This window comes from Chrysemys picta, chromosome 5 (assembly GCF_011386835.1).
Source record: "Chrysemys picta bellii isolate R12L10 chromosome 5, ASM1138683v2, whole genome shotgun sequence".
Classification (NCBI taxonomy): Eukaryota; Metazoa; Chordata; order Testudines; family Emydidae; genus Chrysemys; species Chrysemys picta.
This window is the reverse complement of record NC_088795.1, coordinates 47,281,417-47,308,402: the sequence shown is the minus strand read 5'-3', so window position 1 is coordinate 47,308,402 and position 26,986 is coordinate 47,281,417. Positions and strand designations below refer to the sequence as shown.

At 39.8% G+C, this 26,986-nt stretch overlaps 1 long non-coding RNA gene across 1 annotated transcript in view; it reads right to left on the bottom strand.

Moving 5' to 3' along the window:
- The window catches only part of LOC122174670 (uncharacterized), a 539,243-nt gene that overhangs the window by 225,736 nt on the left and 286,521 nt on the right, over positions 1-26,986 (bottom strand). Inside the window, exons 2-3 of the long non-coding RNA XR_010601346.1 lie at positions 24,593-24,907; positions 76-340 (exon numbers count right to left, since the gene is read on the bottom strand). This is a non-coding gene — a long non-coding RNA (uncharacterized LOC122174670). The remainder of the gene's footprint in view (positions 1-75; positions 341-24,592; positions 24,908-26,986) is intronic.

Genomic DNA, 26,986 nt, shown 5'->3' with positions numbered 1-26,986 from the left:
CCCATGACCCCTCTTGCCTTTTCCACCCTCTGAAAAAAAAATCCCATGCCCAACAGTCCCATTACCCCTTTTTACCTTGTCATCTTGGGGACCCAGTGACAATCAGCCTCTCTCTCAGCATCTTCAGGAAGCATCTGACTAACCCTCTGTCCCATGCAGAGTCTTTGAGGGGTGGGTAGTAGCCAAGCTGTCCCCCAATCTATCATTCGTACCTTCAAGGAGCAGGATATCCAGTTGTGTTTCTTCTTGTGTCCAGTTCCACAGCAGCAGGACTGGGAAATGTTCTTTTTTTACAGCCTGTTAACCTCACTCTAGGACTTTCTGTATCCCAGAATTCACCCTGCAGTAACAGAGAATGATTAAACATGCAAATAGTATGCTAGGGAGCAGTCAATTTAGAGTCCAGACTCACTACAGAGATCCTCTGTAGCGGGAGTTGGTCAGATGGCACCCACTGAAGACATTAGGAAAAAATGGGATTACAGGCCACTGCCATCTTCCATTATAACAATTTAAGAGAAGGTTGTCCCATTGCTTGTTCTGTTATAGGGTCTGTGTGAAGGAACAGAGATGCTCAAGCAGCCCAAGTCCTCACTGGAATATGTAATCAGGCAAATTTCAGTTTTAGCATTCACATAGCCCTAACTTTGACCAATGCATACATGTAGCTTCCCCTTAGTTGTCTTCCTTGTAGCAACCTGTGCAAATGAATAATGTCTCTGGAGTAATTTGTTTCAGTTAGGAAGCACTCTAATTCCCTTCCATGTCAAGAGGTTATAATTCCAAAAGAACTAGAGAGAAGATGTGATTTGCAACTTCACTTATCCGTTAGGCAAGCAACAAGCCCACCCATGATGATAAAAACACACGAGCTAGCAATCAGAATGAAAAAAACATGATGAGATGAGTAACTTCAGGAACAACAGCAAAAATATTGCAGTGAAGCTTCTAATTAGCTAGCAGACTGGAGAGAATTCTATGAAAAACAAGGGGTAGGAAATAAATTATTGGACCTTAAAATATATACTATTAAATTAAAGGGGGTGGGGTATTACACAAGATAAGTCAAACAAGCAAATGTTTGTATTTAGAATTCCACACAATCTTTTTAAAATAAGAATTGTAGGATTTCCTAAAAAAGTTAGTTAATAAATGTTCAACCAGTTAAAATCTTTACAATTAAACAAAAATCCAGTTGATTTAAAATTTTAAAGAAAAAAGCACTTGACAAAGAAGGCAAAATCACTTTATTTGTAATCACTGAAATTATTTCAATCATAGTCTGTCTTTTCTTTAGTGGCACTTTCTAGACATAAATGTGGCATATCTTTAATGAAAAATGTATGGTTTTATCAGAAGAGCTCATTAAAAGTAATTTGAGTTTATGTCTAATCTAAGTGAAAAATATCTGTGAGAAAATGACAGATTTGCTTCAATTCCTTGGTGTTCCAGCACTGCTGAGGCCTTTGTTTTCTCAGTCAAGGCATACAAGGATGAAGTCTGATGAATCTGAGTAAAGTCACTGGAAATGATTTCTAAAGTACTCTTCCGTTTGGAACAGCCTATATGAATACATTTAGCATCTCAGGATAACAAGGAAAGGAGACAGTAAGTCTGTTCCTAGTGACCAATCTGGCTTTACTAAAGAGCCTGTAATAGAAGCACACTAGTATCAGTATTATTGCAAAAAAAACAACAACGTATTACAATAATGAAAAACAAAGTTTTAAAATGGTAATTGTGCTGTATAACCTTTTAAGAGCTGAGCAGCACTGTGCGAGAAAGTCAATTCAGACCACTTTTCTTGTCCTTTATAATGTCTTTCTCTCCCCATGCCCCACAGATGCCCAAGGAGGGTTCTTCAAGCAAACAAAAGAAAAGCCCTCTCCCCACTTCCTTAGGGAACATTGTAGGAAAACAAAGAGAGGGAAGGGTGACCTGGATATCAGGAAGTCTTCCTGGGTCAGCCCTTTGGGTTTAATCTAAAATGGGGTCTATCTCCACCCCCTTCTATTGGGGAATTCTACTTTGAGGCTGGATCATGCAGCTTTGGGAGCAGTGGGGGCTTGCCACTGTCTCCCTCTCAACAGGCCTGGCTCAGCTGTCTGAGGAAGGGCAGCCTTCACCACCTCCCCATTCACCACCTCTTTCTATGGCAGGTTTTCCCTTTTAAGTCCCCCCCACAAACACACACACACCATTTCAGGCAGGACAAGCCTTGCAGGTGTGCCTCATTGGTGCTGAACCCACACAGAAGACCTTGTTATGTCCTCTCCTCCAGAGCAAGGGGGTGTCTCTTCACAAGCATTTATCATATTAAAACTGTAACTTTGCTAAAAAAAAAAAAAACTTCAAGCTATATTGGGAAAAATAACCCTTTAATGTGACAGTATTCTGTAGAAAGATCTGCAATGTCTTTTATCATCTATACCTAGCAAACAGGCAAAGTCTCCAAAAAACGAGCATTACATTCATGCTCATGCAGGTGTATATTTTAAAATAATGTTACTGTAAAAAATATAGCTTACTACTATAAAAATATGTTCACATAGAATGAACCATAATTTAACAACATATGGTGAAGTTCACAGGTCAAGGCTGGTTCAAGCACATTTAGGTTCCCCTGTAAAGCTATCTGATTGAATACAAGGTCCAATATTTAGCATGAGTTCACTTCCTCTTACTCCTTTCTCCTATTGTCCTACCAAACTTACCTTGGCCAGTCCCACCAAGCAGAATAGTGAAGGAAAGGAGAGCTTAATCAGACTTGCTGGAAGATGATTAGAAAATATGTGCATGGAAACTTAATATTTAAAAGGAGGAGGGACTAACCAGGCAGGGTTGTGATTAGAGCTGAGTGAATTATTGAAAATGAACAATTCATTCAATTAATTATTCTTTTTTTCTGTTTGAAAATAATCCATGAACAGATCTCAATTTTTATGAATTTGTTTATGTCAACATATTTCAGCCTCTGGATTGCCGCTCCATGGCTATTCCTAAAAATCATCACTATTCATAATTTGTCATTTGCACTGACTGATTATTCCTTTAAGTCACTTTCATATTGATTCTGCTCCTTGATTGGATGGCTTCTAAACCAGAGAACTTTCAAGATGGTTGTGCAAATACTTTCTGCCTGAATATTCAGGCAAATATTTGCATTACTATTTGCAACAGTTTCTGCTTCTAAGGAACAAAAGTTTGCTCATAAGAACATTTACAGTAAGTCAACACCAGAGGTTGTGAACACCGCCACAGTGAATTAGCTTCTTTTTTTTTAATCAGATGAATGTTTGCAAGTTATTCATGCAGTATTTGCTCATCTCTAGTTGCAATAACAGCAGTGCCTCCCCTCTTCCCCTGGCAGCTTCAAAACTGTGAAGATTTTGTCTCTGCCAGCTGGGGAAAGAAAACCCATTGGCCCCTTTAAGGATTGCACTTCCCTTCCTTGTGGACTTAAAGAGGGAAGGAGTGAGAGGACTATCGCTGATTGGTTGGCCAGAAGGGTACAACATACTCCTATTGGTTCCTGCACATCCAAGGAGAGGGCTTCCCCTTCCCTGCTTGCAATTAAAATAAGACCATGTTTGGGGTTGAGAGTGTTGCAGTGGGCATCATGCTAGATGCCTTATGGGGGCTGCAAAACAATTATCCTGACAGAGTTTGGGCGGGTGGTTTTTTCACCTTTGTCTCAGCAGTCCTGGGACCCTGTAGGTAAACTAAGTTCTAAAATTCATGTTGTCACAGCTGAGCAGGTACTCAGCGCATGTAAATGTTCACTAAAGGTCAAGTTCCGTAATAAATCAGAGCAAGTGGAAGTGTATTCCGAGAAACATCTCCTAAAGAGAGAAGGGCATGGGATTAGATCTTCATGTCTGATACAGTGATAAGACATGCGGGGAGGGCAGTAGGGTCCCAGAAATGGTGCTGGGACAAGGTTAATGGGATGGAGGTGTTCAGGGCAGCTCTCCCCAACCCCTGTGGTATGGATTAAAAAGAAAGGATGACCTGCACCGTACAGATAGTTCCCAGATGTTTGTTTAATAAAGTTATGGCCTAGTTAAACCAAATTCCTGGTGACTTGTCTGTCTTCCTGCAGTGCCGAGGACAACACCACCTTGATACTTTAGGGGTTTCATTTTACCACCATAGCCACAGAGTTCTTTGTCATCATGAAAATGAGACTGTGACTTCAAGGAGAATTCACATTGGTGCAGTCCTCCGGGGGCCTACACTATATGAGATGTAAAAATGAATAACACCACAGTCTATTGGGGAAATGATATTATGAGAACTGACTATATATTTATTATAGCTGGTCAGGAATTTTCTGATTAAATATTTTGTCTTGTTAGAAAAATGCCAACTCATGAAAATCAAAACATTTTCCAGGAATACATCAGTTTTGATTAAACTTTTACTGGGGAGTTCTGGATATTGTGGGGTAGAGGGGGAGGAACAGGGGAAGAGGTAAAGAGTGACAGAGACTTACCCACACTAGTCAATTTCCTAGGGGTTAGGACATACAGCTAATGCTCTGCTCTAACTCAGTGCAGAATGGAAACTTTTCCAAACTCTTGAAAATTTTCATAGCATGAGAAAATAATTTCCCACCAAGGGTTCTAATATTTTTGTCATTCAGACTTGGAAAATTAGCTATTAAAACTTATGCCTACTTTAGCCTCTTTCATAAACATTACAGTGAAAAAGAAAAGATAGTTATTGGATGGACTTTCTCTAACACTCCAATTCTATAAGCTGTTCTATGTGGGCAGACTACCATGTAAGCCAATGGGGCTCTACATGAGTGCCTACGTCTGTCTGTGGGGAGAACACTACAGGATCAGTGCCTATATCCATTATTGTGTGATCACTGCTAAATTTTGAACTATAAATTAAAATGCCACTTACTATAATTTAGCAAGAGGGGGTAATTATAAAACATACAGTAAATTCTCAATATTGTATTCTTTATAGGGCACATTCAGGTTCCAGATTCAGATTTGTTAGCTATGCCTGCTTTACAAACATGAAAATTTCTCCCCTTGTAAATACTGTGCTACCTGCTCAGTAGTATTTTTCAAAACATACACATCTTCTTTTGCATAGCAAATTGAAAAAAAATTAAACGTCAATGTCCAGATTTATCCTACGCTTTTTGGCTTCTGGTGACATGGAATGAATCAAAGCTGCTCCTCCAGAGGAGGATCATATAGGGCAACAGTTCACTAGATATTCCATGGTTTGGATATCTTCTCCACATTCACATATCAGGCTGGCCTTCATTTTCATTTTATGTAATAGGTATTTGCAATACCCACATGAGCTTCTGATTTTGTTCACTGTTATTCATATCTTATGTAATTGGGTCTTAATTCTTGACCCCATTGTTTTCCCATGCCCTCCTGCATTTGTGTTTTGGTGACAGTCCTGAGGTTTTGGGAGTTTTGGCTGCTAAGCAGAGGGGGTTCTTGGACTTAAGGTGGCATCTTTGGGGGGTTATGGAGATCTCCATAGATGGGCAAGTCTGGATTCATTATTGTGTGATCATATTCTCATATTATTGCTGCTTCTCTTTGGAGAGATGGATATGATATGCATTAGGATGGGAAGCTAGACTGTTAGTGTTGACTTCAGCACTCCTGTGACATTTCTTACAGCAGGGTTCAATTGCAGGTCAATAAGTTTCATATTTACACTACCTGTACATACTGTCACACAGTATTCAACTGCTCAGTAGACAAGAGCCAAGGTGGCTGTCCATAGGTGTGAATGTCTTCTCTCTAATTGGTCCCAGCTAGTTTGTGGATTATATTGTTCCTAGCCTTTATCTTGGCAGTGGTCTGTCAGATGTTTGTTGGTATGTGAGGCTACAATCCAGAACCACTCCAAAATATTTCAGTAAATACTCATGCCTGAATTTTGTGTCACAGAAGGTGGCATTCAGGTGCTTCTTTGCACGTTGGCTTCTTCATTTCATCCAGCCCATGTCAGGTCTCCGTGCTGCAGGCTGGAAGCCCTGAGCCACAGGGCTGGAGCTGCGCGTGTCAGCTCACCCCACTGCAGGGGGAAGCCGTTAAAAGTCGGTTTAGCTCCGTGCAGCTTCCAGAAGCGACTGTCATGTCCCTGCGGCCCCTAGGAACAAGGGCGCTCAAGGAAGCTGTGTGTGTTGCCCCCACCCCCAGTGCTGACTCCACAGCTAATGGGAGCTGAAGGGGTGGTGCCTGCAGGCACAAGCAGTGTGCACCATGCAGAGACCCCCTGGTCCCTCTGCCTTGGGCAGCTTCCAGGAGCAGCGCGGAGCCAGGGCAGACAGGGAGCCTGCCTTAGCCCACTACGCCGCTGACTAGGAGCCGCATGAGGTAAGCGCCTCCCCATTGGAGACCGCACCCCGTATCCCCTGCCCCTGGTCGGAACCCCCTCCACACCCTAATTCCCTCCCAGACCCCGCACCCCCATCCCCAGCCCTGAGCCCGCTCCTACAGTCCAAATCCCTTCGCCCAGCCCAGATCCCTCTCCTGAACCCCAAATCCCTCATCCCCAGCCCCACCCCAGAGCCCGCACCCCCAGCCGGAGCCGGAGCCCCCTCCCTCACCCGAACCCTCTGCCCTGAATCCCCCATTTATGGCCACACCCCAGAGCCTAGGGGAAGCCCTGAGCCTCCATGCCTGCTCCCCAGCGGGGCTGGAACCTTGAGCGCCAGCTCGCCCTGCTGCGGGGGGAAGTCCTGAGACTCTTTAAGCCCCCACGGGGCTGTGTGTGGCCCATGATAGATTTTTTTATGTGGGTCAATGGCCCCTGATTGAAAAAAGGTTCCTCATCCCTATTCTATAGGATATCTGCTCCGATGTACAGTGGCAGCCTTAGGCCTTATGCACAGCCTGATGGGACCACCTCCTCTTCCAGGGGCCATAAATCATAAGTATAAACCTGACCCAGCAGCTAAAAAGCTATTACCATTTCCCTCTCACTGGGATGCATTGTGGCACTTAGCCAAAAATCCTAAATAAGGGGAAGTTTAGAGCTGTACTAGGGAGAATGTGCCTGCCTGAGAAATAATCTCACTGGTGCTGCTCCCTGAACAAGGCAGAGTATGAATTTGAACCACCTATTAGGCTAGTGCAGAATACTCCACTGGTGCACCAAAGCAGACGGGCCACAGACTAGTGCAGAAGGAGATGGGGCTATGGCCCTGCCTCCCCCATTCTCTATCCCCTTTCAGCTAATTTGCTTTACCCACCGTGGAAGGGTGGCCTCACCACTAGACTGGGTGTGATGTAGCAGACTCTCTCTTCTCTAGAGCTCCCTGCTGATGGTTGTGCCAGGCACGTGGTGGTCTGCCTCTTCTCATGACTGGGCCTTCCAGCCAGGTCACACTTTAGTCCACCCCCTCAGAAGTAATAGCAAGTCCAACAGAAAACAATTCAATATCCTTACAGAAGTCTCAACTCTGGGCTCCATAGTCGTAGCATCCCTCGCTCAGGGCTCAATCATCTTTATCACCTTCTCAGGGGCTTCAGACTGCCTTACCAGTTGGCTGGTAGGGGACCCAGCCATCCTCTCCCCCCACCCCCATAAAGGACAGTCAGTCAAGGTTCACTGTGCCAGACTCCTTGCTACCACCTTCCTATACTTCTTCTTACCAAGTCTTTCAGCAGGTCTTTCCCACAGCCTAAATTCACCCTTTTCTCAGATCTGGGATTTGCAGGACCCTTCCCTAGAATCCCGCAGTAAATCCCAAACCAAAAGTATAAACCTATACCAACATCTGCCCACCTTGGACTTAAACTTTCATGACTCTTAACTTTCCTCAGCTCAGACTTCTGTACTTAGGAGAGGATCCAAGGGCCAACTTTCTCCTGGGCTTCCCCCTAGTCTCTCCAGTCTCTAGTCCCAGAGAGTGACTGCAGGTTCTCCCTACAGCCCTCTTCTGCTTCATACTTCTGTCTTTTATAGTATCCACCCAGCTCCTTCCCCATCTAGGTTTCTTTAATTGGGCTTAGCCCATCTTTCAGGTGTGACCAGGTGGGTTGTTTGGCCTCTCCAACTGCTGTTGACTCCTTCATCACCTATGTGGGATATAAACCCCATCACACCAACATAGAAAGATTCACTACAGTGTCTCCTCATGCCTTACTGATTCATGTGTGTGTTTGGGGTGGTGTCTGGTCAACAGAACCTCAAAAACAGATGTGGGTGCCACAGGCAGGCAGCAAAAATGAATTATTTTGTGGGCACACAAAGATGATGAATTTGGTTATAGATGGAGGAGCTAGTTGAGGTTCTGCACATGTTAATTCAGACAAGGCTCCACAAAATAGCCTAGAGTAAACCGCAAAGGTAGGAAATACAGTCATATATCATGTACAAGAATCAGCAGCAGATATCAAAGGTGAATTGAATTTAAATGTTATGACTGAGTTCAGCAAGTCAACTAGGCTTTGAGTGACAGGGGTTGTCATTTTCAGCCGATTAGACAGGGATGGTGTCTGGTTACAGTGTGCAAGGAAGACTGATTCTAGTAAGGTACAAAAGCCGACTCATAGAGCTTTATCTACATTTTTGTCTATATTATGTATAGTAATAATATTCAGTCTATCCAGAGAAGTCCTAGGTAAGGAAATATACCATATGTCTTCTTCTTTCACTGGAATTAGTAGAATACTAAAGAAAAAAAAGTCAAATCAGTGTAGAGCTGATTGAGTACTTCAAAAATTATGTGAAAAATATTCCTGCAATAATGTAATCGGAGAATAGTAGTCAGGTAGATCTATTTCTTATAATACAATACAACTTTTTTCTGTCTACTGATTGTTGTAAGTGTTGGTTGGATATACTGCACTAAATTCTGCTTTATATAGTTAGGAGTAGCCAGAATTTGCCTCACTGTATCTATAATTAAAGTAAAATATCTTAGAGCTGAATCTTTAGCATATTATACAATAAACATGATGAAGATTAAGTCCCCATTCCTACAATTCTGTGTGTGTGGGTGCACCCTCATAGAGCCCTTTGTCTTCAGCTGGGCTCCTCACAGGCACAGTGACGCCACTGCATGCAGCAAATTGCATGAGTGGGGGCTTAATTTACAGTATATGCTGGACTATTGTCTCTTGAGTAGAAAATATGACTCTCAGTAGGCAATAACAGCATAATCTGCAGTTTTGGGCATGGTATACCAATCTTGGTCACTTTTTATTTTTCAAAACTGCATTTTTCATGATTAACTTTACCTCCAGTCACTAGGCTAAATTATGATCTCAGTTACCTCAGTGCAATTGGATTCATGGGGTAGAATTTGTTCCTATGTATTTTACAGAACACAGGACTAGTCCCCCAAAGGAACCATGTCTCTCAACCACCAATAAATACTGAATAAAAACTGATAGCAACAAAAACACCATTGTCCGTTTAAGTGGAACAATTTTATAAATTTTAGTTACAGACGTTTCACTTGTTTGTTTGTTTGTTTTTGATAATTTGCTGTTGGGAAATCTTTACGACATTCCCAAGATAAAAAGGTAAAGTACCATTTTAAAAGTGTCTAGAGCTATTTCTGAATTAAAGTAAATACTAATACAAATAAAGTATTTTTTCCATTCTTTCTTAAACCACTCTTTGTATTACTCTAAAACCATAAACCTATACAGTTCTTTCAACTGCAGAAGTTTATAGCTGTCTGAAGCACATTTTTTGTTTTACTTTCAAGTAAAGGCTTGTTTTTGTTTGTTTTTTAATCATGACGATTCATATTTTTCCAAACTGCATTAATGAGTTGTTTTATGATCCATAAAGGACATCTGCTAATAGCAAATGATGCTCAGGATTCCATTTCAGAGACTCCAGGCTTCAAAAATGTTACTAACTAACCAGCTTAGCCCCTAATTCTTTTTACTTCAGTGATATAGGACATGCAGAACTACACAAAATGTGTCTGACAGAAACAAAAACAACAAGGAGTCTGGTGGCACCTTAAAGACTAACAGATTTATTTGGGCATAAGCTTTCGTGAGTAAAAACGTCACTTCTTCGGATGCAACATCCGAAGAAGTGAAGTTTTTACTCACGAAAGCTTATGCCCAAATAAATCTGTTAGTCTTTAAGGTGCCACCAGACTCCTTGTTGTTTTTGTAGATACAGACTAACACGGCTACCCCCTGATATCTGACAGAAACAGTTTCTCTCCAGGAATTAAGAGGTTTATAGACCATGGCATGCATGACCATGACATTGATAAAAAGAAGCTCTTTCTGCCAATGAACCCAGTGCACGGCCTTGGAAAAGTTTAATGATCACTTCACCTTATGCAGCTATTAAACATTGTACACGTAATTTTTATTATGACCAATAAAACCTATTTCAGTCCATTGCAGATTGGCTCTATTTAATGGTCAGTTTCCTAATGTCATCATCTTTGGTTCTACTGTGTAAAATGTAATGATAATTCTATTGCAGAGAAGAGTACAGCATCGCTGCATGAGGATCAGATTATCCAGGTCAATTGAAATGTTATTACTGGGTCGATTAAATTAGCTTAAGTCACCACTGATTTAAAATAAATCTACATATTGTTTTATTATACTGTAGAATATATATCAATTTTAGTAAAGACTAAAGCAGAAACTCCATTTAAGCCATATGTGGAGGATTACTCAGAGGTCTATGAAGTTGACATAAAGTCACAGAAATGTAGGTCTGGAAAGCCTTTGAAAGGTCATTAAGTCCAGCCCCCTGTGCTGAGGCAGGACAAGTAAACCGCGACCATCCCAGGCAAGTGTTTGTCCAACCTGTTCTTAAAAACCTCCAATTACAGAAGTTCCACAATCCTTATGGGACATAGTATAGGAAGAGTAGCAAATGAAAGAATGTTATAAATATGAAATATGAAAGTATTACATATTGTATAATTCAATCAGCAACTGGGTTAGTTTTTAATTAGGATGCAAACCATGAGGGTATAGCATAGTAAGGTGTTTTGTTCATTTAGTTTCTTAAAGGGACTGTCACATTTCAAAGATAATATTGCATGTTGTATGTGGAAAAATGTAAACTATGATTTTGTTCTGACAGTTCATTGTCCCTCTCTACTCTTGCATGCCAGCAGCATGTGTCTTTTAATTATATGCTTGAGGGATAGGGTTAAAGTTGAGTGGACAAGAAGCACAGACCTCTACAGAAATGTATTCAGCTAAAGATGGCTGTTTGCTATAAAGTGTAAGTTTTTACATTAAATCAGAAAACCAAAACTCAACATAGTTTGCAAAGGGAAATTCCAGAAGGTCAATATGTCAGTGGGTCATACACCTGTTTTCCCTGGAGACGTTTATTATCTGCACCATCTCCACTTTAAATTTATCATTGCTATAGTAAGCAAGAAAAATAAAACAGACATCTAGATTATATTTGTAGACAATTCATTTTTACATTGGTATGTGCAGAGCATTTTTGGAAAATTAATCCTCTGTTCATTAGCCAGAGTTCTTGAATAATCTCTCAACTTTGCATATAGTTTACAATGTGTAAATCATTTTGTAATTCAGCAGTCTTGTAAATATGTCATGCAATGCACATATGCTACCTAAATCAAAGAGAAATGAATTCACCTCACATTAAGGAGTGGGGGCAATAGTCTGGCTTGTTAAAAAAGGAGTGTGCTCATTTAAGGGCTAAAGAGACAAGGAGTGACTTTCTGCTGCAGCTGCAGACCAGTCAGCATGGGGACGGAAGAGAGGGGAAAATATATAGGTCCATGCCAGTGCAGGAAAAGCCCTCTTTTACAATGGAAATACAGCATGAGCTGAGGGAGACAGGCGATAGTCAGGTGGCAGACCCCTCGCCAGGAGGTAGGAACCTTTAATGGAGAGTGAATTCTGGACACCTTACAACTCACCATTGACACGGAATGTAAATTCATGGGATAGAATTGCTGCCCCAGGTGTAGATGGGGGGCAACAGGAGGGGAATCGGTGTTAATTTTCCATTGTGTTTTCATTCCAGATGATGGTAGACAGTGGTGTAGATCTAAGTGCACAGTATTGTTTACTGGGTGCATAGGCAGGCTTCCAGGTTGTCTGGAGATTCGCAGCTGGGAATCAGTAGTGACACGGTCCTGAGCTGGCATGGTGCCAGAGGCATGTTATGGGGTAAGCTAATGCCCCTTCTTCATACTGTGGGTACCTGTGAGCAGTGGCATAGCCAGGTGAAGAGAACGGGGGGTGGGGGCAATCTCAAAAAAAGGCGCCACCTGCTGCGGCGTTTTTACTTACCCGGCAGTGCTTTTACTGACGGGGCGGCACTCCGGGTCTTCTGCAGCATGACCTTCACTCGCTCTGCGGGTCTTCGGCGGCGGGTCCTTCACTGCCACTGAAGACACCCGGAGCTAGTGAAGGGCCCGCCGCCAAAGTGCCGCCAAAGACCGAGATCGCCGTCGGGTGAGTAAAAATTAAAAAGGTGCCAAGAAATTTAAAAGGCGCCACTTGTGCTCAGTGGGAGAGCAGCCGCTGCCCCGCTCCCCCGCACCTAAGCTACTGCATGTGAGTGGGCACCGGATACAATTGTAGTTCACATTGGGGAAAATGGTTTGGGGGTGTGTAAAGTTTGGGAATGCTCAGAGTTAAGAGGGAATTAGGACAGATCCTGGAACTTTTTCCCAGGAGTAAAAATTGTGTAGTGAGATATGCTGCAACATAGGGTGTGTCAGGGAGCTGTGACGTCCCCGCAGGTTGACAAGGCTGGGAAGGATGTGAAGAGGGAGGTGAACACATTTATGGGTGTAATTGGGAGGTTTGCAATTTCACATTTGGACATAGCATATGGAGCATCTAGAATTATTCAGGGTGGATGGATTATTCAGGGTCCACCTGTTAGAGTTGGGAATAGAAACATTTTTGTCCGATATTAAGGGGACTATTAGGAGATGTCCAGGAACTCAGATGGGTATGGGAAGGGAGACAAGCTAATTGCTGGTGTTCTTTTTGTGGTGGATGTCCAGTGCAGATACTCAATAAGGAAGGGATATTGTGATCAGATAAAGTGGTTTGGTAAAGGCTTTAAAGGAGCGAGAACAGAGGGAATTCAAAGCTCCTATGAGTGGTACATCAGGGAGCCAATCCCCTCCTCCTTTATAAGCCCTCCCGTAATCCCCATTAAGATGAAATCCCATCAGAGATTGACTGGGGACCAGGATGGGTAAGGGGGAGGACTGACAGAAGCCCTGGGTATACACTGAAATGATTATGGAATTATCAGTAAGGCTGCATGTTTGTCAGGCAATCACAGATTCCGTGACTTTCCGTGACCCTCTGTGACTTCTGCATCGGCTGGTGCGACTGGCTCCAGGACTGCCCGACTGCTCGGGCAGCACCTGGGCCAGCCTCACCGGCTGCTGCTGGGGCAGTCTCGGGCCATCACATCCCCACCACGACAGCTATAGTTTGGATGTGGGAGCAGACTCAGGGCTGGGGCTGGGACAGGGAGCTGGGATGCGGGGCAGCGCTTACCTCGGGGGGACTCCCCGGAAGTGTCCAGCATGTCCCTGCAGCTCCTAGGCAGAGAGGCCAGGAGGCTCTGCATGCTGCCCCTGCCTGCAGGCACCGCCCCCAGCTCCCATTGATGCGGTTCCCAGCCAATGGGAGCTGCGGAGCCTCTCATGCCTCCCCTCCCCCTAGGAGCTGCAGGAACATGCCATCTGCTTCCGGGGAACCGCGCGGAACTGGATAGGCAGCCTGCCAGCCCTGCCAATCCTCCTCCCCGCAGCACCAGTGGGGATCCCAATCCATGCACTGCTGCCTGCTTCCGCCAGCACCAGCAGGGGTCCTGGGCCGCCCCCCTAGCACCCGCAGCTCCCGCGGGCCACCCCCTCTCCAGCACTTCCGGCGCCCCCCGGCCCAAGTTTTAGATAGGCATATATAGTACAAGTCATACACAGGTCACGGGCCATGAATTTTTGTTTACTGCCCGTGACCTGTCCATGACTTTTACTAAAAATACCCCTGATTAAAATGTAGCCTTAATTATCAGCACTGTACACTTTTATCTGCCGGGTGCTCCCAGACATTTAAGAATAAAGTTGCAGCCTCATTAAACCACATCTAGCGTCTTCTGTCCTTCTTCCAGCATAGCCGAACAATGAATTAGTTTAGGATCTGATACCTGCTAGCTACAGAACGTGGGGTAGATAATTAATAGGTCCGTTAAATTATACATGGGTAGTTTAAGTTTATAGATGATTTATTTCATTACCTCCATTTCTCTGGCACTGATGTGCTATTCTATCATCCCAAGTCACTTCTGAAAACTCTAAATCATATTTTAGTTTGTGATCAATTAAAAATATGGATCTACAAGTAAAATATTATCTACATGCAAAGTCATCAATAATATTCTAGTAAACTAATCCACAAGAGCAAGAAAGAACTTAGTGTGCCAGATTTAGAGTTGACCATACAACCTTAATTGCACCCACTTGTGCATTCATGCCATGCCATGAATGAAGCAGAGAGTCTGGGGAAAAAACAGCATGTGATCACTTAATAAAAGACGGTATCATAATGTATACACAAGAGGCTGAATTAAGGTTGCACTGGGCAACATTAACTCTCATATTTCCTAACTTTTGGATGTTTGATTCTTACAATGTCAAAAACGTTCTTTTTTTAAATGTAATTTCCTAGGATTTGGATTTTTTTTTCAAAGATTAAAAATTCTATTATGTGCAACTGTAACTATGCCCACCATTATAAACCATCATGATAGTTTGACTTCAGAATCTTTAGCACTACAACACCAACTGCTATCAATTGAACTACAGGATTAAATAGATTAGGGAGCAGCAGGACAATGTTGTTTTCCTAGAAAAAAAAAGTAAATAGGATTTAGCCTTTTAAGTGATTTAGACACTTTTGAATATTTTATCCAAACTGACTATACACAAACTACTGTCAAATGCATATACTAAACGGAAAATACTTTTTTTCCTTAATGTCTTTTAGACATGATGTTCTTTATAACAAAAGCAGACACAAAAATTCAGACACAAGTGTAATCTTTAAACTGATGTTGGTGTAATTTGGGGCCTAACAACCATGACGTATGCCCCTTTAAATTTTGGCAAAATTCAACTGCAGTATTGCTGCTATGTGTTTTATTTCTCTACTGAATCTGCCTGTGGATTATGAAATAGTCATGGGCTTCATCTATGGATTCATTATTCCCCATGTGTAATCTTTCCACACCAGTGACTTTAAGTATTATTAAATATTTAACAATAATTAATGGATCTCTCAAACTATCTTTCAATAGAAGGCACATGCTAATTACATTCCTGCCTGAACTGAAGCAGAGGCATATAGCATGTTGATGAGAAATCTAGAAGATCTCACTTAATATTTTGAACATCTAATAAAAAAATCCTTCAAAATGAAATATTTCAAATGCTTGATTTCAGTATTAATTTTCTTTTCAATAATATTTTGTTTTCTCTTCATAGGCAGTAATGAAATCATACACTATATATCTTGAGATTAAGATAGCAATTAGATTGTCACGTTGAGACACTATCAATGAGGGTTTCTTGATATGTGATTACTAGCTGAAGATTTTCTAATCTGTCTTAAAAACAATTTATTAACATCAAACTTTAAAGATTTTATCTTGATGTAAGTAAGAGAAATGTATCTTTCTGTTAATATTTTTTCCCCTCAAGTCACAACCTTACTTTGGAAATATATATATGTATCAGACCCTTATATGCTGTGTAGAGAGTCAACAAATCACCAGTGGAACAGACTGTTTATAGCTGCTCAAAAATCAATTACAAATGTTAACCTGAACATTTGGTAGTGATGTGGTATCACCCAAGGATGTTTCGCATAAAATAATATTCCCCTTTCCTTGATCAAATGCTCCTAAATGAATTATACAAATCAATATTTACAGTAGAACAGGGAATCATCATATATGGCAATATTTCAGAGAGTGACATAATATCGGTCAGTTTCATTGTCAACAAAAAATAATATCTCAATAAAATGCTGGAGGAAGCAAATATTCAGGGGTTCTCTCCAAGTTATTGATATTCACAATTAAAATCTGATGATTCTTTTGTACCTGTGAAACACAGACATATACAGAGGTGTGGATATAATGTATTGGCAATCACACGTTTCAGTGTATAATTTGAGCTGAATTGTGGTGCAAATATTTGTTAATAGTTTCATGAACAAGATTACAGAATTCTGAAAAAGATCTCCAAAAGAACACGTGGAGTTCAACCTGCTTTTTCAAATCACTGTAATTGAAGCCATCGTTTCTCTAAGTGTTCTACAAGAAGATGTTCTTGTGCAAAGAGTAATTTGAAATACATTTCTGCATTCCCTCACCAGTCAGTCATCTCAAAAGCATGACAGACACTGGCCTACTGAAATTGTAATTGTATTTTTTTCACAGTTCTGCAAGAGCCAGATACTCAGGTGGTGTAAATCGGTGTAGTTCCATTGACTCCCAAAGAGTCATGCCAACTTACATGAGTCTAAGATATGTCCCTGTAGGTTGTAAGCTATACCAATTCTCTTTTAGGTGGAAACCAATCAGTAAGTTTTTTGCCCCCTCTATGGCACACAACTGCAATTTACCAACGTCACAAATAGTTGGTCCTATCTAAGATCACAGCTGAGGTAACATATTGAAGTTATGCATTCAGGTTTTCATAGTTCTGAAATCAGATCTCTAACTGTTGTGCCAATAGTTGTGCTAGTGTAATGCAACTCTGTATGCCAGCATGGTCAAACTTGGCAGAAGTGTAATTGAAATGACACATTAAAGTTAGATAGTTTGTGTCAGATTGTAGCTTTTAAGTGTGGACTACTGTGTGCACTGCAGGGAGGAGGCGGGGCTTTTAGGAAATGGCAGCAGTTCATCAGGAGACCTAGGATGAATTCTCAGCAACAAAGAGAATGAATAGTAGGGTTCCAGACAAACACATATAAGAGTGACAAATTACTGTTCACTGCCTGATTGCCCCTGACTGGAAAGGAGAATGGTCCATTCATTAAAGATGGCAGAAGCATTAGAGGCAACCTGTCCTTAACTGCAAGCAGAAATCATAATGTTATATTGGAGGGGAATTGTTGAGGGACAGACGGCCATGTGACTCTGTGGGTCACCCCTACGTTCAGATATTTGATCGAACTTTCCAAAATATGATTTTTCACAGCCTACTCACCTTTTTTAGTTCCCATCCTTCGATCACTGTACCGTTTGCTCTTTTACTTTTTTCTAAATCCTGGGGTTTGCATGTTTGCTTAGTTTACTTCTAATATTGTACAGGTCACAAAAATCCATGACGTATGGAAGGCTGACTGGGAAACAGGCTGGCTTCCCTGCTGTCAAAACTATAGCACTAATAAATAAAGAAGAATAGCCATGATGGCCTTAGCTTCAAACTTGCTTTCCTTGCTCCAGCTGGTTTGAAGTCACTTGCATCCTCAACTGAATCTCTTACTGGGAACCTGCCTCATCCTTTGGAGTCCAAAGATGGAAGAGAAATTGAAATTGCTATGACAGAACCAATAGAACTGCCACATACCAATCTCAAGTGAAATTTAACATGGCCAGAATTAAGCTCCTTATCTTTCTCTTCCCAAACCATAGCTTCCCACTTCTTTCTCTATTTCCACCCTCCCTGTCACTCAGACACACAATCTAAGCTTCATCTTTGACTTGGCCCTCTCTATTTACTTTGCACAAAGGTCACATCCAAAGGTTGCCACTTCTTCCTGAGCAACATCGCCAAGATACAGCTTTCTCTCTGTCTACACTGCCATAACTTGCATCGACTACTGCAGTCTCCACCTTTCTGACTTCAACTACTGCCCACCTTGGTCCTTCAAGTCCATTCAATATGCTGCTGCTGCAGTTAAGATCATTTTCTCACTCATCATGCTGATGAGGTCATCCCATCACGCACTCCATTCAGGTACCTCCCTGGGCTCCCTGTCTTCCACTATATCAAACTTTCTGTCCTCACCTTCAGTGTCCCTCACAATCTACCCCCCCCCCCACACACACACACCTATCCATCATACCATCTTATTACAAGATTGTCTCCCACCTTTGTTCTGTCAACTATCCTCTGTTGCCCCTTATGTGTGGGGAAATGTGCATTAAAATCTACAGCGCTACCATATTACCCTTCTCCAAGTCCCTCCTTAAAAGCCACCTTTGTTGCAACGCAGACAGAAACTTGCCACATGATAACAGATAGAGAGATGTAATTCCTGCTACTGATTGTCTTACATCATGTGTAAATTGTACACACAATTAATCTGTACTCAAATATCCCACTAGCACTGCTACTTAATCCTCTGTCCCCTCTTCCTGCTTATTTAACTCACCCGCCTGTTGTCTCATCATTTCTTTGGGGCAGCGGCTGTCAATTACTTGATGTTTGTACAAGACCCTGACATGTTGATGCCTCAAGACATTACCACAATACAACTAATAAATAATACAGCAGGGGAGATGCCTGCTTTGAGCATAGTTACAGTTAGTGCAGTAACTTCCCTGCTGACTCCAATGGGAGCACTACTGAACTCCTTAGATATGAATGTCCCAAGTGTCAAACATTTGGTGTAAAGTCCTAGTCCCAATGAAATCATTGGCAAAACTCCCATTGACTTCAATGGGGCCAGAATGTCAACCTTGGTTTCTGATAATTTTCTACACAACAATACTTTAATTTAAAGTTAACTCAACAGAATGTTGGGGTTTGTGGTTATATTTTGTTGTCCACAGTTCTGCAGTCAGATTCATGATATTATTATATTTAAAATAAACCCACATGGCATGGTTTAGAATTTTCTTCTTTGGTTTCATTAAAGGGTCATTTCCTTTTTTACCTATTTTATGAATCTTACAGAAGTGTTCTGATTTCATGAGCTAGATAGATGTGTTCACTTAAAGGAGGGGATCAACTGAAAAGCTTTGGGGCCTGAAAGTCTCTCACTATGACAGGGAGAATTGGATCATGAAGTGCTTTGCTGAAACTTGTTACTTACTTTCAATACTCTTCTCTAGCTTTTAATTCTTTTATGTCTATAAGCCTAAAAATTGTAAGTGTTGAAACTTATTTGCTTTGGTTTTCTATGGAATTTTGTGAACCTTGTTACGTGTTCATATCTGTTAATAACAGAACAGAGTGAGATTGATTAAACTTTATGTTTTTTATAGTTAATGGAAAGAATATTAACTATCCCTAAATTGTGTAGGCTAATTTTTCAAATGGGCCTTTAAAACTGCTCCCAAACATGTGTGGGTGTATTTGTTTGTGTATGGAAAACCCAAGTGCCTCCCTGTGAGTATATACATATGCCTATAAACTTTTGTGCATACAATTTCCTATTATGAATGCACAATACCTAATAAATGTGCAATCAAGGAGTAAAATCCTGGATCCATTGAAGTCAATGAGAGTTTTGCCATTGACTTCAAAGGAGCCAGGATGTCAACCATAAGCTTTTTCTGCTCTAATAGGTTCACCTCCATATGCTGTGGGTATATTTTTAGAGGCACATGTGTAAATATGTCACCATCTCCCTTGGAAGTTCAGCTGAAATGAAAACAATAACACAAATCCTTGTATGTCCCAAATCAGTTTCAGAAGGCCCGGAGAGATGGGAGCATAGAGAAAAGGACAATGGCTCTTTCCTTGTTCTTTTACCTAGGGTAATGCAGTGCCTTTTCTATTCATTTATTTTATTCACGCGCTGAGTGTTTGTCAGTCAAATTTTCTCAGTCATTAACCATCCATTTGCTATTCTGTAATTTATTATGTTATTCGTTTTACAAGACAGCGTGCAAGGTTTCTTGCTTGTCTGTTCAAGTCAGGCATAATGCTTTATACTAACCTTCACAAGTCTTACTTAACTTGTCAAGAACATTTATCATCTGACTCTCAGAGGTTATCTGCACATTTTTCTGATATTGTTCATTAGATTTCCTCCCCTACATTTTTCACACTGTAGTAAATATGGGATTTGGAGTGCATGTCTAGTGATCCATACTGTATACACTTTACAGTTGCATAGGCCAACATATGATATCAGTAGGAGCTGCTCACACATTTCCATTAACTTATCAAGTCTACTGAAATCATATTGAGTAAAAAATTGCTAAGGACATTATATAATTATGTTGAAACAATTAAAGACTTGCCACAATAACTTACAGTTATACAGAAAGCACTAATTTTATCTGATTTACAATTTGGAAAATATAAAATAATATGTACCAGGGATGATTTTGGTTTTAGTAAAACTAAAATACAACCACTTAGTTTGGGACAAAACCAAACCCAAGACTAAGAAAAATAGGAGCCTAAGTCCCATTTTCAAAAGTAAGTTAGCTACTTAGGGTCCCAAGTCACACTGACTTTCAGTGGAACTTAGGCTCCCAAGTCTTTTGGCATGTTTGAAAATTTTGCCACTTTGGCCTTCTCTTTAATAAGCCAAACTTGTTCTTTAATGTTTTCTTTCTAAAATAAACACCAGATATTTATGTACATTGACAATAATGTACTAGCTTGGGTGCCTAAAGTTGGAGTCCTACAACATCAGTTTTTAAACTCTGATTTTCCGAGGTATGGATTATCTGCAGCTCTCATAGACTTCAGCAACTCTGAAAATCTACCTTTTATTTAGCCTAAATCTTGTTCCTAAATAAGTTTAGGATTTAGGAGCATAATTTTAGACATCTACACTTGACAATGTTGATCTTACTTGCTATTACTACTAAATGGTATAGAAAAGTTATACAACAGTTCTTTGAACTCATCTTGACCAATAAACGTTTGGCACTGAAAATAGAATAGAACATAAATAAAACACGAAAAAACAAACTTCAACATCTGATTGGCTAATGAACCAGATAGAAATGACAATACAGGAAAAACTTCAGATATTTTTGTGAATATACCTGCTAATTTGTCTCTCTGTTATCCAGGACCCCGTTATTTGCTCATGCAGGTGAGCAAGTTTTATTAGCCAGAAATTTCATGTAAACAAAAGAGCCACAAATACAGGCATAAGAAACATTTGAGAGAACATTTGCAATGAAATTGCTCCCTCAGACAATCTCTATTATTCACACAATAGATTCAAACTATTGCAAATACTCATGGATAATTTGCACACACAAAAAAATACTCTTCCTGTTTATAAAGCCAGTTGTAGAACATGAATAATAAATAACATATATTAAGAAACCAGCCACTGTTAGCAGGCTGCTTCACTTCGTATGGTCTCTTACAGTATGTGCTAACTACTTATGCTAAACAATCAGTTCCACTTGTGTTTAGCTGAGACAATCTGAGTACCTTTCCCAGACCTGAGGAAGAGCTCTGTGCGGCTCGAAAACTTGTCTCTTTAACCAACAGAAGTTGGTCCAATAAAGATATTACCTCACCCACCTTGTCTCACATATTAAGAGAGACCTCTTTGAGGATGGAGATGATTAAAATTTGTCTGTACTACATATTTGAGCAACTGAGGACAACAAACAATTTCCTAAAAATCACACCATGTTTGTGAATAATTTGTAAACAGATTGGATACATTACTCAAGTCCAGAATTAGATATTGCCTAGAAATGCATAGTACAGCCAAACACAGTGTCCCAATGGTGGTGTTATACACATTAATTCATTAATGTCACATGCACAAAATTAGAAAGAAAAACAGCAGCATCTAAAACAATACAAAAAAAAAACCCTCCTAGAAACTAAAGGTACTTTTTGAATGTTGAAAGAACAAAAGGAAAATAATAGCATTAATGAGCGTGGTGTGATCATGAGCATATCAGGGGTATTACTGGTAGTAGAAGCCTCTGCATACCTGAGTATCACCTACTCCACCTAGGCAGTCATTTATTACAAGGAAGTGCCCTGCACATTTAATTGATAATGCCTAAATCTGCTACTCCAATCTCTTCTCTGTAATGTATAAAAACATGCTTTAAATAACTAACATAACTTGTGCTTGATGGGCAGTTTTAAAAATGATTTATGGCTGCTGACTTATTTAGTTCCGAGAGCCCAAAGTATGCCAAATATAGATATCATGCCATTCTTCATTTCAATAGCTTTTTTCTTGAAGAAACAAATAAGGAAAACATTTTAAAAAACTGTTGGAAATATAACAACCTTTTTATTCATGCCAACTTCGTTGTCATCAGTATTTTGGGATGTTAAAACATTGTGTGATGAAAGAAGAGAGGTGAGGTGGTGAGGACTGGAGTCATGTGATTTTCTTTTTCATATTCATATACACCTCTATCCTGATATAACGCGACCCAATATAACACAAATTCGGATATAACGCGGTAAAGCAGTTCTCTCGGGGGGCAGGGCTGTGCACTCCGGTGGATCAAAGCAAGTTTGCTATAACGCAGTTTCACCTATAACGTGGTAAGGGTTTTTTTGGCTCTCGAGGACAGTGTTATATCGAGGTAGAGGTGTAGCTGATCAAAGTGTAAGGGATATATTGTAGTAGTCGCCAGTCCCACAAACCTATGCAGGGAAAGCGCTCACTGAATTTTATGGGGCTCTATGTTGTTCCACTGAAGACAATGGGAGCTTTGCCCGTGTAGGAACTACAGAACAGAATTTTTCACTATCTAATTCAACCGTGGTCTACACTAGAAAATTAAATCAACTTAACTACGTCATCCAGGAGTGTGAAAAATCCACATCCCTGAGTGGCATAGTTAAGATGACTTAACCCCCAGTATAGACAGCACTAGGTCAATGGAAGAATTCTTCGATTTACCTAGCTACTACCTCTCAGGCAAGTGGATTACCTACGCCAATAGGAGAACCCTTCCTATCAGTGTAGATATTATCTACACTGAAGCACTACAACTGTAGCAGATTAAATCATTGCTCAACAAAAGCAATCCAGCCAGATTAAAAAAACCTACAGAACAATCCAAAACTGTATTTTTACTGGGAAAGAACTAATTCTAAAAAGTTACTATCCTCAACAATTCTCTGTATTTCTCAGAGAGTCCTAAAACCCAATAGAACCTTGCCTCTGGTGATGAATTCTAATGCAAAAGGAGGTTTTCAGGTAAGGTGCCCTATAAATAAAAAATGTGTTTCTCTTCAACTTGGTATTAATTATGATTGACAATAGGAGTTGGGCACAGAAGAGAATCTGGCCAATATGTTTAAAATGTATATGTAATTTCAAAATTACTGCCCTCTGACCCCTTGATATTAAGGGCTTAGTGTTAAGTGAGTTAAATGTGAGTCACTGCTGTGTTGCAAGTAAGAGCAACACCTCTGAAAACCACACTTCTTATCAGAGTGACAAAATACGGATCGAAATGCTCAACTTTAGGCACTCAAGGCACTGAAAAATTTGGTCAATTATTTTTTATTATACAATTAATTAAAATGTACTACACAGAACATATTTTTTTATACTTTTTAATCCACAGCTGATTCATGGCTATTTTAAATGTTTTAAACAAAAATAAATATGTAAATACATAAATAAACTCTGTTTTGAGGGCTAAATGGGACTTAAGTGGAACATAAATATTCTAAGGGCCTTGTGTTCATGGCATAATTTTACCCATAATGCTAGATTCTGACCACTTATACGCAAACAAACCCATTTACTTCAACAAGGCAGAATTTGGCCCACACATTAACAAACAGTAATACTATATTACTGTACCTTCTATTAAATCAAACAAAACTGAATTTCCTTATGGCCAGGAAATGAGCAGATCTCATTAATGTAATAAAAATAATATATGTGAAAGTTAAATGGGGGTGACAGATAATTATAGATATAACTATCATACTGCACCTGGACCATTATTCTTTAAATATCTATTTTGTTAGCACACTGGCAGTAACTGTAATCTATCTAGTTTAAGCAATAAGTTCTTAAGCAATAAACTTCCAAGTACAGCTAGTTGGAAAACTGGAGTTTTTCCCATTAGAATTTTTGAATTAAGTTTGTATTCAAAATGTTTCAGTCCAAAAATATATCATTTTCCCACTGGACGCTTCAAATTTATTTGAAATGAAAATTTTCATTTTAAATGGAAATTTCAAATCAAAATGAAAATGTTTGTTTAAAAATTTCCCAGGGAACAACTTAAAAAATTAAGTTATGAATTAACATTTTCCACATGAAAATTTTCAGTTCCAGCAATAACACATTTTTCAGTGATAAAATTTTCCATATGAAAAATTTCATCCAGCTCTACTGCTGAGGTTATCACTGGTAATGAAACAGATAAAAAAGGACAAGTGTTGGACAAGAAAATAATAATAATAATCACTATGTCAATACTATAGGTTTAATTTTAAAGATGCAACAAAGACAATCCTTAAGCAAAGAATTAATGATGCCTGTGATTTGAAGTGACAATTCTGTTAGTTCCTTTTGGTCACTTTGTAAAGTATCACTTCACCAAAGTCAATAAGAAATATTAAAAAAGTAAGATCAAGTATAAAAGATAATTAAAACAATGCGTTTATCTCAGATGTTTCACTATTGATCTCAAATGGTCAACATACCTGGGAATTTTAGCCATATAGTCCAGGTCAGCCCCCTCTATTTTCAGTTCTTTGCAACGTACATATTCTCCCAGTGTGATGAAAAGGAATTTTTGCAACATGCATGGGGCCCTCCTTTCAGTGTGAACTCCGATCTCTTACAGTCAATGCAGTAGCTGAGACTCATTATTTTAATCTGTGCACTACATTTTCAGTTTAGGAAATGGTTGATTTCATTGACTCCGTCTGGCAAGTTGCTTGTCATTTTAATAGTTACTAGTTCCAAATTTCCCCAAGCCTGGAGCATGTTTGAATTCATCTGCCTCAATGGCATACCTAACAAGAGAAATTTAAAAAAATATGTAGTTTAATGAACTACCTAGTTATATCTCCATGGTTAGTATAATGTATATATAAAACAGAATGCCTAGAAAACAGTCTCCTTAAGGTTATTAACCTTTTGTTTGGAATTGTTTTTTTCCATTAGTTATTCCTCTGTAATCATCTGTAATGTTTTTTTCCAGTAAACTACAAAAATGTTAGATTTAGGTGAGGCCTGAATTCTCCCATTCCAAGAACCAAAAATGCAAGACATTCTCAAAGTGCAGAGCTTCCTGATGGAAGTAGGGTTCGGCTGTGGCACCATCCTCCCCTCCTCTGAACCTCATGGAAGGCATTCCCCAGATTCTGAGTATATGCTGAGGGAGAGGCTGGAGACTGACTGGAGCATCCCATTGCCCAGCCTGCACAGATAGCACAGTCCCAGTGCAGTTCCCCCTCCCTGGGTGCTCTAGGGACAGCTACGGAAGCATTTATTAGTACTATTATTACAATTAACAATAACTATAATGATATTATTATTATTTGAGGTAAACAGTTTTTAATTGCCATTTTAAACTATTTTTAGATCAGCTCTAGTGCTTACAGTTGCCTCTCAGATACCCCACTCACTGTTACAACTGCACATTCTAATAGATTAAGCAGAAAAAACAGACTTTGAAATGTACCAATATAGGGAAAATTCCATCTTTGTGTAGGTGTATTTCTCCTACTGATTTTCAAGAGAAGAAATGGACCGTTATTCATTCTGTGTGCATATTAGCATTGATTTAGAGCAAAGAAATATTATTTTTAACCGGCAAATACACAAGGAAAAAATACAGAAACAGAAAAAAGTAATAGAAAGAGATACAGTTTTCATGAACAACTTTTGTAAAACTACATCATGTCCCAGGTACACTATTTTACAGAACAGTAATTTGTTTCTGTAACCTGCACGCTTTATTGGCAAGCTGTTGATCTATGCAGTTGTAAATATGACAGCATCCTACAATGATATGTGCCTCAGAACCTAAAAATCAGGTCTTGCCTTCACACTGCAAACGTTTAACCCCTCTTCCTCTCGCCCCATCCAAGAGTAGCTTAAACAAATCAGTCACACAAATATTTAGGGTGAAATGGAGCTTCATAAAACAAATGTTTGCAAGAATGTAAATGGCGTATTAACTTTTTTTTATCCCATATTTCATTGTTTTTGTTTTACAAATATTCTCTGTATCAGTTTACCTAAGATTAATATATTTGGGAAATTGCAGTGTGTGTCTGTAATTAACTTACATACAAATTGCACATATTTCACTGCCTTCATTAACTTCACAGCCATATGTGTCTTTGAGATTACTAATTAGGGGAGTTAATGGGCAGTTTATTGCAATTTACGATCTGCCTTTTAAATTTTTTTAGTCATCCCCACCATATTCTATGCCAAAGAAGCAGCTTTTGTTTCGTGTGCATTGACACAGTCTCCTCCTCCAGAATGGAGAAATCAGTGATGTTTCAGATATCAGAAAAGCTCTAGAATTGTTTTTCTCCCAAAGATTTGGTGATATAAAACATAATTCAATTTTGTAAAGTAGTCCTCACTTTATTTAAAACTACTGGCAGCTTCACTAACAAATATTTAATTTCAAAACAAATACTTGTCTCATAAAGTTGTGTGTTATGAAGAAAACTATGCAAGATAATTTCCCTTAAGCCAGTTTTGCTTACAATATTCGGCCACTAACAATGAAAGAAGCAAGAGTGTTTTCATTTTCTGCAGTAACAACATAAAAGGACTCCACATTTTAGTGAACCTTCAGGGTAAAAATGCATATCAGAGGTTCTGCAAACTTATGGTTAGATTGTGGATTTACCACTAGCCCTGAGTAAGGGGTAATATATATATTTGTACTGCCCCAGGAGCAGACGAGAGACCAAATTGCAAATCCCTTCTATACAGAGTCATTCTCACTCTCTCTGGCCCAATTAATATTTAACTATTTAATGAAAGTGGAACAGCTTCAACAAAAAAGATTGAATGAGTCCCACATCAAAGTATCCTATAACAGACTCACTTGAGAGGTGGGGAATCCA